The sequence below is a fragment of the Hyaena hyaena genome, unplaced genomic scaffold (genome assembly GCF_003009895.1).
Source record: "Hyaena hyaena isolate Hyena2069 unplaced genomic scaffold, ASM300989v1 scaffold_2177, whole genome shotgun sequence".
In the NCBI taxonomy this organism is placed as follows: domain Eukaryota; kingdom Metazoa; phylum Chordata; class Mammalia; order Carnivora; family Hyaenidae; genus Hyaena; species Hyaena hyaena.
Window position 1 is genome coordinate 69,322 of NW_024082819.1, and position 12,700 is coordinate 82,021.

A 12,700-nucleotide genomic window follows, 5' to 3' on the forward strand; every position below is an offset into this window, starting at 1 on the left:
AATAGAGGTTGTTAGTTTTCCCACAAGATATGCTTTTATTTGTCTCTCATAGTAATACTAGCCCCAGTTTTAAGCAGACACATGGCCATTGATGATACTGAGTTTATTTATGAACCTCCCTTAGAGTTAGCTATGGTTACCACTAAGTTCTGACCAATGAGTTCTGAACAGATGTGTAGTATGGCCTTTCTAGGGCATGCTCTTCACTTCCCTTTGTGTCCTTCCCACAGGCTAGAACTTGGCTGGTAAGTAGTACTGGATTAAAGCAGGACCCTGGAGATTGAAGGGCAACCGATAGATCTAGGTCCCCACACTGTGAAAGATCTAATCTAGCCCTGAACCACTTATGTACATATTGTTACATTTTTGAAAAATTGCTTTAATGATTAAGCTATTATTATTCTGATTCTCTGTGAGAAAAGCTCATCTGAATCCTGCCATCCTACATTTCAGAAACAAGTGTAACTATTTTCTAATACAAATTTCCACAATCTTTTCAGACATTTCATATAATCAAATTTGTACATTTCTGTTAAGAATACAAATTGGGCGGTGGGAATAATCAGAGATAAGGCACTTATCTTAATATGGCTGGCAAAGTAAGAACACAGGTGATTGATGCTTTTACAAGACAGTCTGCAAGGCTCTATCAGGAGAATTTAATCAATTTGCCTAGTGTTTCCTCCCTAAGTAGAAATTTTCTGTTGTGTAATTTACCTTACTAATATTTGCTTTTATCTATACTTGTAATTCTGATAACTACCCCAATCAACACTTGGTGTCTTCCATGAAAACACTTTATAATCACCCTAATTTCACCCTACACACTTTCCCTCACCTAAAGCCACTCAGGTAAGGGGCTCTCCCAAGCTTTTAGTTTCCTGATATTTTGGCTTCATATCACCATACTACACTGAGATAAAAGCATACACAGGGTTATTATTTTATATAACATATGAACATTTCAAAATTAATTACTGATTAACCTGCAGCTATATTGCTAAGGGAAGGAAAATAATTCTTTATCACTATTGAAAAAAGGCTGCCATAGATGTGATATTCAAAATGTAACTGTCATGTAGCTTGGAAGATTTTCATCAACATACTATAAGGAGAATGAAGAGAGGAAGGACAAAATCAGGTGTCAACTACAATTTAATCTTCACTCATTTACCCATCAATCCATCCATCCATCCATCCATTCATAAATATTAGTGAATGCCTCAAATAGTTGTGCTACAGTCTCAATGTTTATATTTCTTCAAAATTCATGTGTTGAAATCCTAATTCCCAATGTGATGGTATAAGGAAATGGGATATCTGGGAGGTAATTCTTAGGTAATGAGGATGGAGCCCTAATAAATGAGATCAGTGTTCTTCTAAAAGAGAATACAGAAATCACACTAACCCCTTCTACTATCTGAGGATACAGCTAGAGGTCAGTAGTCTGCAACCTGGCGAGGGTCTCCACCAGAAAATCACCATACTGGAACATGATCTTGGACTTCTGGCCTCAGAAACTGTAAGAAATAAGTTTCTGTTGTTTATAAGTACCCAATCTGTGCTGTTTTGTTGTAGCAGCCCAAATGGACTAAGACAAACTGTTTAAATAGTTGAGAGACAGCAGTGAAAAAAATATAGTCTCTTTCCTCATAAAGTAGATATTTTATCAGGGAGATAAACATTTAAAAAACAATCACATAATTAAGTTATTTTAAAGGACTATGAAAAGAAATAAATGATTTTACAAGAGCCAATCCATGACACTGACAAGATTTGGAGAGTCCCAAAACATTATCTAGAAAGATCAATGTCTGAGTGGAGCTCTGAAATAGGCAATAAATCAGAAAAGGTGGAAAGGAGAGCATTTCAGGTAAAAGGAAAGTGTGTTTTAACACCTCAAGACAAAAGGGCATAAAGCTTTTAAGGAAGTCAGGTTGACTTTTATAGCTAGAATTAGGAGAGCTAGGGGAACATTAGCACTATATATGGTGACATAGGCAAAGGCCTGACCATACCTGGTCTTGGAGGCCATATTGACAATTTAGTATTTATTCTAAAGACAATAAAAACTATTTAAATGTTTGAGCACAGCGATGGCGGTATGTGTATATTCACAAGTTGACATGTTTGTGTTTAAGCTTGGCTGTAGTAGGAAAAATAGATAAAAGAGAGGAGAGAAGATCAGTTAAGGACATCAGCTAGCTGAGAAATGATAGAAGTATGCACGTGGATGTTGATAGTGTAGGTGGAATAAAATGAAGAGATTCCACCTATTCAGATGTGTCAGAATTTTAGATATGGCGGATCATGGAGACATGAGTGTCATCGATAACTCTCAAGTTCCTATTTTGCATAATCAGACATAAAATATGGTCATTCCCTAAAATATAACACATTGGAAGAGGTGTGGCCTGAGTAGGAAGATAATGAATTATAGTTAGAATAAATTGAGTCTGAAATTCCAGAAGGACACTCTGATAGTATAGTTAAGATGGCAGAAATATAGAGATCTGAACTATAAGAGAGTTTTGGTAGAAGGAGAGAAAGAGAAAGAGAGAACACTCCATGTGTAGATGGTAAATAAAGCCATTAATTTAGTCATTTCACAAATATTATTGAGACTCTGTTATGTTCCAGGAACTATTTTAAACACTGAAAATACATCAGTAAACAAAGCTGACAAAAATTCCTATCCTCATTAGCTTACAGTCTATTGTTAACAGACATGTACATAATTGGTAAGTAAATTATATGATATATTAAAGGTAGTAAACACAATGGAGAAAAAAAGGCATGGAAAATAAGAGTTCTGAGAGTTGGTTCTGCAATATTATATTAAGTGATCAGGGTGGAGATAATTGAGAAGGTAACATTTGAGCAAAGACTTAAAATAAATGAGAGAATGAGCCACATATGTATCTAGAGGGTGAGTATTCCAGAAGGAGCAACCAATGCAAAGATCCTAAGGAAGGACAGCTCAAGGAACATCAAAGGAGGCACTGTGGCTGTTGCAAAATAATAAGAAGCAGAGTTGTAGCAAAGTCAGAAGAAGAGAGAAAGCAGTGGAATACAGTGCATGGGGACTTGTAGGCCATTGTAAGCATATTAGCATTTACTTTGAGTGAAGTAGGAGTCACTGAAGGATTTGAAGAGAAAACTGATATGAGCTGATTAATATTTGAATTTTTTCAAGTTTATTTTTTAAAATAATTTATTGTCGAGTTGTTTTCCATATAACACCCAGTGCTCATCCCCACAAGTGCCCTCCTCCATGCCCATCACCCCCATTCCCCTCACCGCCACCCGTATCAGCTTATTTGAGAGTTAGAGGGAATGCATAAGCCGGGGGTGGGTGATGGAGAGAGAGAACCTCAAGTAGGCTTCATATCAGTGCAGAGCCCAATGCCGGGCTCGATCTCATGATCTGTGAGATCATGACCTGAGCCACAATCAAGAGTTGGACACTTAATCAGCTGGGCCATCCAGGCACCCCAAGATCTGTATTTTTAAAAGACAACTCTAGACACTGTCTTGAGAGTAAATGATAGGGTGACCATCTTCCCTAGGAGTGAGAGGTGTCCTGAGACATATGACTTCAGTGGTAAGTCACTGAACCTAGTTAAGTCCCAGGAAAATCCAGATAGTTGCTCAACTTAATAGTAGGTGAAGAGATATCTAAAGAACAGAAGTAGAACAATGAGTTTAGAGGTTACTGCAATAACTTCTCAAACAATCATGGTGCTTAGGACCAGGATCCTAACTATGGAGATGACAAGATATGCTCATTTTATAGATTTACTCTGAAGTTACAGTCAACTGGATTTGTGGACAGATCGAATAGTGTCGTGTGAGAGGAGAGAAGTCAAGAATTACTCCAACTGAAAAGATTGATGCTAGGAGCAATAACATGGTGGTGTAAGATGTTCCTTTTTTTATGCCCCTATTTTATAACAATGAACTAGATATCCACCCATGAGTGAAAGCACCTTTGTGGGTGTTGTGGGATCTAGCACCAGATGCCAAAGGACCTGGAAGGAGTCCCACCCATCTGTGCATCCGGTAATAAGCAGATAGACCTTCATAAAGGCTGCAGAATCAGCAGAGCCAGCAAACATGTCACCACTCCTCTCACAGTAGTCTGGAAAAAACCTAGAAAGTGCCACATGGACAGATTACCGAGGACAAGAGGAAATTTACAGCAATCCAGCTTTCTCCCCAAAAGATTTCAGCACACCATTGGAGCAGAAAAACACACAAATTAACAAACAATCAAACGAAACCCCATTGAGTGTCAAAATATGTTACAGAACTCACACAATTCAACAACAACAACAATGAAATCTGATTTAAAAATGGACAGGGGAGGGGTGCCTGTGTGGCTCAGTTGGTTAAGCGTCCAACTCTTGATTTCAGCTCAGGTCATGATCTCATAGTACCTGAGATCAAGATCAGTATTGGGCTTCATGCTGACACTGTAGAGCCTGCTTGGGATTCTCTTCCTCCCTGTCTCTCTTTCCCTCCCCCACTCACACTCTAGCTCTCAAAATAAAAAAATAAACATTTTTAAGAAATAGAAGAACTAAAGATACAGTTTTCCAAAGAAGACATCCGAATGGTCAATAAGTGTATGAAAAGATGATTAGCATGGCCAATCATCAGGGAAAGGCAAATCAAAACTGCAAGGAGGTATCATCTCATACCTGTTAGAATGACTATTACCAAGACAAGAGATAAGTGTCCTTGGGGTGTGGTGATATGGGAACACTTGTACACTTGTAAACTTGGTTCAGCCACTATGGAAAACAGTATGGAGTTTCCTCAAAAATTGAAAAATGGAACTACCATATTTCCAATAATCCCCACCTCTGGGTATCCAACAAAAGGAAATGAAATTAAGATATTGAAAAGGTATCTGCATCCCATGTTTATTGTACTATTATTCACAATGGCCAAGATATGGAACAACCTAAGTGTCCATCAATGAATGTCATATACACACACACATGTATATACACACATGTACACACATACACCCACACACCACAATGGAATATTATTCAGCCATGCCAAGAAGGAAATCCTGCCATTTGAGACAACATGGTGGACTGTAAGGTCATTCTACTAAGTGAGATAAGTCAGACAGAGTAAGACAAATACTGTATCATATCAGTTATATACAAACTGAACTTGTTAAAAACAGAGTAGAGTGGTGTTTACCAGAGGCTTTTTTTGTGGGAAAAGGGAGTGGGAAAATTAAAGAGAGTGGGAAAATTAAAGAGAAGTTTAAGGGTACAAGCTTAGAAATAGTAGATAAATAAGTCTTGGAGATTTAGTGCACAGCATAATGATTAGAAACAATAATAGTGTATTATAAACATCAAAGTTTCTCAAAGACTAGATCTTAAGTGTTCCCAGTACAAAAAAGAAATGACAATTATGTGACATGACAGAGGTGTTAGTTAAAACTATGGCGGTACTCATACTGTAATACATAAATGTATCAAATCAACATATGTATCTTAAAGTTACAGAATTTTATATATCAATTATATCACAATAAAAGTAAAATAAATTATTGAATTGCCATTAGTTGAGATGAGCAAGGCTATCAATGGAAGAAAATTTTAGGGAAAAGATTCATTTGGGCCATGTTGAGCTTGAAATGTGCATTAGACAACCAAGTGAAGATATTAATTAGGCTATTAGATACATAAATATGAGATAGAGGGGTAAGGTCTCATCTAGAAATCTACTCTGGGAAGGTAAAAACGATGTGCTTAAAGGCATAAGAGTAGCTGAAATCATCAAGTGATTGATGAGGAGAGAAGATGTCTTAGGACACATGAAATTGAGTGCACATAAAGCGTATGGATGGTAGGAATTCTAATCCTTAAGCATTTAAAAAAAGGAAATGGTGTGGCAAGTAAAGCTTGAAATGGGGAAATTAACGATATGGGAGGAAAGTTAGGAGAGGAACAGAAGCCAAGAGAGAAATTAAAAAGTTGATTTACTACTAATAATTCAAGGAAAGGGCTGATTGTTCTTTGGCCATAGTCCAAGGTATGTAAAATCATCTCCAGAGCTAGTTTTACGTCCATCTCAACTGGTGACTTGCATGGCAAAAACTGTCTTTGGTAACATACATTTAAGTCACCCAGTCAGCAACAGCTCCTTTCCATAACCCACTTTTCAAAAATGAAGTTTAACCTATCTCCAAATACTCCCACTTCTGAAAGTATGTCCGTGTTTGTGCTCCGTGGCTTTCCCAGACTCCAATGGTTGTTAAAGTCGGTGCTTTCCAAGTATATTTTCCCCTTACTTAGCATACAACACATTCACATTCAGCCCTCTGTTTCAGATTAAAGAGCAATGGTGTCTTCCTTTGAACATGTTTCAAAAAGGAGAGAGTGATCAGAAGTGTTCAATAGGACTGAAAAGTAAAAGAGAGAAGAACAGAGATCACTGGATTTATCAAGATGAAGATTATTGGTTAATTTTGCAAAGTCCTCTTGGTTCAGTGCTGAGTGAGTCAGACTTTGTAGCCTGAGTAGTGAGTGCAAGATGATGAAAATGGAGACAGTGAAGAGAGAACATTTTTTAATAAACTTTTTATTTTAGAGTGGTTTTAGATTTACAGCAAAATTACAAGATAGCACAGAATTCCCATGCACTCTACACCTAGTTTCTCTGACTGTTAACATTTTACTTTAGAGAGCACTGTTATCAGATATTTCACTCTAAACAGAGACGGTGGGTAGCTAGGCTGGAGGGAACACTGAGGTTAAAGGGTTTTGCTGTTTGAATCAATCACTGCTTCCTTTCACTGGTTTTGTTTATCTGTCTGCTGGTTTAAGATGGGACAGACCTGATGTGTGATTAGGGTAATTCTGAAGACAGAATGAAGATGAGGATAGCTTTGAGATGTGACTTCTTAGTTTATAACTGATATTATTGATGCTTTTAGACAAAATATTTAAGCTATTTGATTTAATGCACACTACATTTTCAAGAACATACTAGGGAAGCTCTGGTGCAACTTTCCTATTTAAAAAAAAAAAGGACATTGGACTGATAGCTGAAGTTATTATTACCAACTCATGTTCACTGTTACTCTGATGGTACTTCTATGTACCAACCTGTAGATAGAAATTCACTTCAAATCTTTAATCCCACATCCAAATTCTATCTATATACTGACTGATAAGCTGCTATGGCTCCACAAGTTCTGTGACAGAACTTGAAGATGGGGGACTTCACATCTCTCTCTGATGACATCACTTCAGCTCCTTTTACTGCAGCACCTTAGGAAGGGACAGGAGTGAAACAGTATTTATTGTCAACCTGAATTGTGACTAAAACATTTTGGCTCCTTCCAGTGATGGGGAATGCATCATTCAGTAATATTTGTGATTGCAAATATATGAAATGAATTAATGTGTTAAAGAATGCAATTTAAATCAGTATAATGTTTTGAGAAATTTCCTAAAAAAGATTTGAGACTCAAAAAGTAAAGATCTTAAGGGAAGATGTAACTGGGACAAGAAATGAAAATACCCCGAGGTGCATCAGAAAAAGTTTATGCAAATCTAGGAGGGCAGTTCACTGGCCCAGCTTTCAAGAGCAGTTGTCAAGAACAAAGGCAGAGTGCAAAGCAAAGAACTTCCTCTTGCTTCCTGCCTTACTCCATTTCTTTCACATCAGGGAGCTGAGAGCATTCTCTCCTTCAAAGTGATGGTCTTAATGCATAATTTCACTTTCTCTAAAACCAGAGCTTACACATAACAAAGCCAGGTTTCCCCAAGTCTAAGTACTGTAGTGTTAGAAAACACACACTTAAGTAGATCAGGGGACCTCTCATTGTTGTAATAAACAGCTTGTAAGGCACATGAAATTGGAGCCAAGCAGCCTGGAAATGTCCTTATTTACTGCTTCACCACTCTTCTCTGATCAGACCCTTTTCCACATGTCTTGCCTCTTCTCTCACTTATCTTGTACCTGTATTACTGAAAGCTGATGAGGTCTGACTTGGGTCTGCTCCAGCCCCTCTTTCAGAGGTAATTAGCTTGGGCACTAAATGCCAGCTGAAATTGCAAGAAAATGTGTAGGCTAAATGTCCACCCCCCATGGATAGGGGAAAAGACGCTACCCATGGGTATAGAGTGGTTTTGCAAACCCTCTTAGTTGGAAGTACCTGGAATATCCAGAGGCTAGAAATGTAATGTGAGAACCACAAACACTTGAGTTAGATGTCACTGCTTTTGTCTTTCACTAATAGAACACGCCGGATTTAGAGAATAGCATGTGTACCGCAGAAAAGGCTCATGTCAACAAATGGTTTTGAGAAAGCGAAAAGCATGTATGAGTGTTGGGTAGGATGCTGCTAAGTCTGTCCCATGTGATTCCACCTTAGGAGCACGAATCATTTTATCTGGAAGGGGGAACAGAAATCTCAGGACACACATAAAATGGAAATATTACTCATTGTTATTCATGCAATTCCAAACACTTTAAGGACACCTGTACACTGGGGACATTCTTCAGATTGCATTTTAACTCTTTTGCATGCTGTCATCTCTACAGTCTCGCAGAGTCCCATCATTGACCTGTCCCATGAGAGGAGTGTGGGGCAATAGAGCCCTGGAACAGAAGACCATAGGACCCAGATGTTCCACTTAGCAAATACATATATCTATGCAAAGTACACAGTCATAGATCCTAAATCAGGGATGAAACATTAGACACAGAAGTTATTTTCACACCTCCATTTTATAGGAAAGGGAGCTTAGTCCCAGAGAGATTATAATTGTTGAGAGCTACACAAGGAAGGAGTGATTGAAAAAAAAGAATCTCCAAATGTGTTTCTTTTTATTTTTATTTTTTTATTGTGTATTTATTTTTAAGAGAGAGACACAGAGAGACAGAGACAGAGTGTGAGCTGGGGAGGGGCAGAGAGAGAGGGAGACAAAGAATCTAAAACAGGCTCCAGGCTCTGAGCTGTCAGCACAGAGCCCAATGCGGGTCTCTAACCCACAAGCCATGAGATCATAACCTGAGCCAAAGTTGGAGGCCTAACCGACTGAGCCATCCAGATGTTCCTCTTTTTCTTTAAATTGGGAATGATATCTGCTTCACTGGCTTCAAAAAAATGTCACAGAAGGGGACATTATAAGTTTTTTAATGTTTTTTATTTATTTTTGAGAGAGAGAGAGAAGAGGGACATTATAATATCTGTGAGATATAAACCACAATGCAAAAATAAGGAGGTGTCATATGCAGAGATCTGAGTGGTTTTGAAAGAGGAAATGTCTGCACTGAGAAAAAGCATAGGGGCGCCTGGGTGGCTCATTTGGTTAAGTGTCTGACTTTAGCTCAGGTCATGATCTCATGGTTCATGGATTCAAGCCCCATGTTGGGCTCTGTGCTGACAGTTCAGATGCCCACACGCTCTCTAAACAAATAAACATCAAAAAAAAAGAAAGAAAGAAAGAAAGAAAGAAAGAGCACAACATCTATCATTGTGCTCTATCATAGCACATAGATAGATCTATCATCTATCTATCAACCAGACCCCCACCCTAAACTACTGTGACCTAGACAGAGTTGTTTCTGTGAAGGTTAGAAGCCCTTATTAGAGGCTTCCCGCAACCAGTGACTAGACACTGTAGGGTATAAAGGCCTTACCCTCATCCCCCATGTGTAGGAAAAATGAATAGCTATCCCAGCCATTTTTAATCCATGGGATTGATTAAAACTTTAAATGAGACGGTATCACAGCCCAAGCTTTCCTCTGCCCCATCCTTCCTCCTCCCCTTCTGTTCCAGGAGGACTGCTCTCAAGAGCATTTCCTAATAAATTTGCCATATGCAAACTTCTATTCAAAGTGCACTTCCTGGGGAACCTGACCTGTGACACCAACATCTTTTTCCAAAGGCAAAGAATATGTTTTATAAACATTGCATTGATTGAGGTGCATTTGTGTTGTGTGAATTAAACTAATTTTTATGCCCCCACCATTGCAATCTGTTTCTCTGAAGAAGCTATGCACTCAAGAACAGTGACCAAATGGGTAAGCAGGCAAGCACCCTCTGATAAATGTAGCTCGGAGAACATGGCTCACTCCAGAAGGTGTCAGTGGGACTTTTTGTGTCCTTCTCCCTCCCAAGTCTAAGGTCACCAGGTCTGTGAAGTACACTGACATCTGGATTACCAGGCTGGTCACAGGTTCCACGTGCACCCCCAAATCCATTGCACTTTAATGCTGTGAAGGCAACCAGATGAAACATGGCTTCTTGTCCCCTCTCCCTATAATGGCCATTTTAAGAAAGAAGACACTAAAATTTAAAATTTTGAGTTATTCAAATAATACAAGGACCTCCTCTTTTATTAAATAGCAGAGATACAACATGACCAAAGCTGTCTAAAATTATTGGTGGGTATTTCAGTAAACAGTCATGAGAAGACCCTTGTGTTTGGGGGCGGTGGCCTGATATAGATGCAAGAAAGTGACCCCTAATGGTACAATGTGTAAGTGACAGCACAGACCAACCTATTGAGTGAGAAGAATTGCCTTTGAAAAAGAGGATATTCTGGAGGAAACTGGTCCTGGACTATTAAAGAAAAAAAAGGATAATTGATATCTTAAAAAAATTACAAAGATCCTCCACCACTATCCCATCCCATTGATCTCTTAAGGACCATAGTGGAAAAGAATTGAAGGAGAAACAGCAAAATGTATTCGAGAATTAAGAAAAGGGGCCCCTGTATCTTGCTGAAAGAGAGGTGAAAGGTCTCAGAAATGGCAAAGTGAACAGTTCCCCAGAACTGAGTTTCTCTTTAAGCTGAGCTTGAGGTGGAAAGAGCTTGACTTCCAGCTGCTACCAACTGCTGTCACAATGTCTCAGCCACAACATTTATCCATGCATTCTCGGTGAGCTGTGCCACATCAATATGCAGTCAAAAACCCAGTACAAGGTCGGCTATGATAATAAATTGTTCTGCATAATGATGTTCCATGTCCATGCCGCCACTGACAGGACATCACATCAGTGCTTTGTTAATCTGATTGCAAAGATTTTGTCAGGCTCTGCCAGGTGTGGAGAGCTGCTTCCTGAGCCCTGAGCCCTGATTAATCATATCCTGGGCTGTCAGGTCTGGATCCTGAGCAGAGGGGAGACATGAATCTCTTATTACAGGTTACAAACTAAAAATGCCCAGACTGTTGTTGTTATACAGTTACACTGGCCCAGAGGCTCCAGATCTTTCTGTGTTTCAAGGAAATCGGTATGGTCTGTAACCCATGGATTGGATTCCACATGTTAGCCAAACAGAATACATCTGCGTGTGGCATCCAACCCACCAGCTCCCTTTACCTTAGAATGTACATAGTGCTCAATTGTGTATCAAGTGCTTTGTTGTTGTTTTTATCACTAGAGTCTTGAAAGGTAAGTAAGATAAATACCTTTCCTGACTTATAGATTAGGAAAATGCAGTTTACAGGAGTGAAGGGGCTTGCTTTAAATCATATACACAGGAAGTAGAAAGGCTAAATGATGATCTCAGCCTTCTGTATTAAATACACTGTTTCTCTATTAATGTCTTCTTTTCATCAGTAACTGCTCTGCTCTCTTCAGCTCTGTCCCACTGACACACTGCTCTGCTCAAGTTAGTGGCTTCAATCTGTTACATGGTACTAGATATACTGTTTGGCTTAACCTGCTTCATTCTTGAAATCACAAATCTTCTGGGTTTTATCCTCTGGCCCTGTTCACTACTGTTCAAGCCTAGCGTAGCTGATGCCCAACTCCAAATAACATAGGGTGACACATAGATTATTACATTGCTCAGTATTTAAGTCAATGCCAGTGGAATATTGAAAAGTGAATTTGAATGTGGATAGCACAACACATATATAGACATTTAAGGTTGGAATAGGGGAGCAAAATTTATATATACTTTGACTGGGGGCCCATAGGCATACAGACACTGGACAGACAGAATGAGAGACAGCTGTGATTAGCTGAAGCCTACCCTTCTCTGGTTTCATTCTCTCTCCTTCATTCATTCTTACAAAATTCCAGTGAAACTGGACTCTAGAAATATCCAGCTAACTCCCAAACTGCTTAGGCTCAGGAGCACAGAGGACAGGCCAGAACCGTGTCCTCTTTCCCCTACTATGTTTTGAAAGGGTCTCACTTTATGTTTTATTATGTATCAAAAAAATGTGCAGAGAAAGTAGCAGCCTTCAATGAACTGCAATTTATTCCTAAAAGACAATTCAAGACTTACCCTGTCTTAAATCAAGGCAGTAGATAACTTCTAAGATCAAATGAAACACACATACCCACAGGAACATAAGAGCAACAGAAATACACATAGTGAGCCCCAGGTTCCCCACTCCTCAGAAATTAACAGGTTCAAGCACAAGGCGCGGGAGGTTGGAGCGGGGGGAGAGGGAGCAGTCAGCATTTTGTCAAGGTGGCTCTGTGGTATACCAGTTGGTGTAGAAAGAATATGTGGCTTTACATCAGCAGTCTTCTTGGCCAGAGAATTACTGCTTCCTTCACTTTGTGAATTTGCTGAGTTCTCAGGAAGGACAGATAAAACAAAACAGGTGGTTCTGGAAGAAATTCTTTCAAGGATTCTGATGTCATTTTACCTTGGGAGGGGGTACAGGGGATGTAATATCATTACCAGTTAT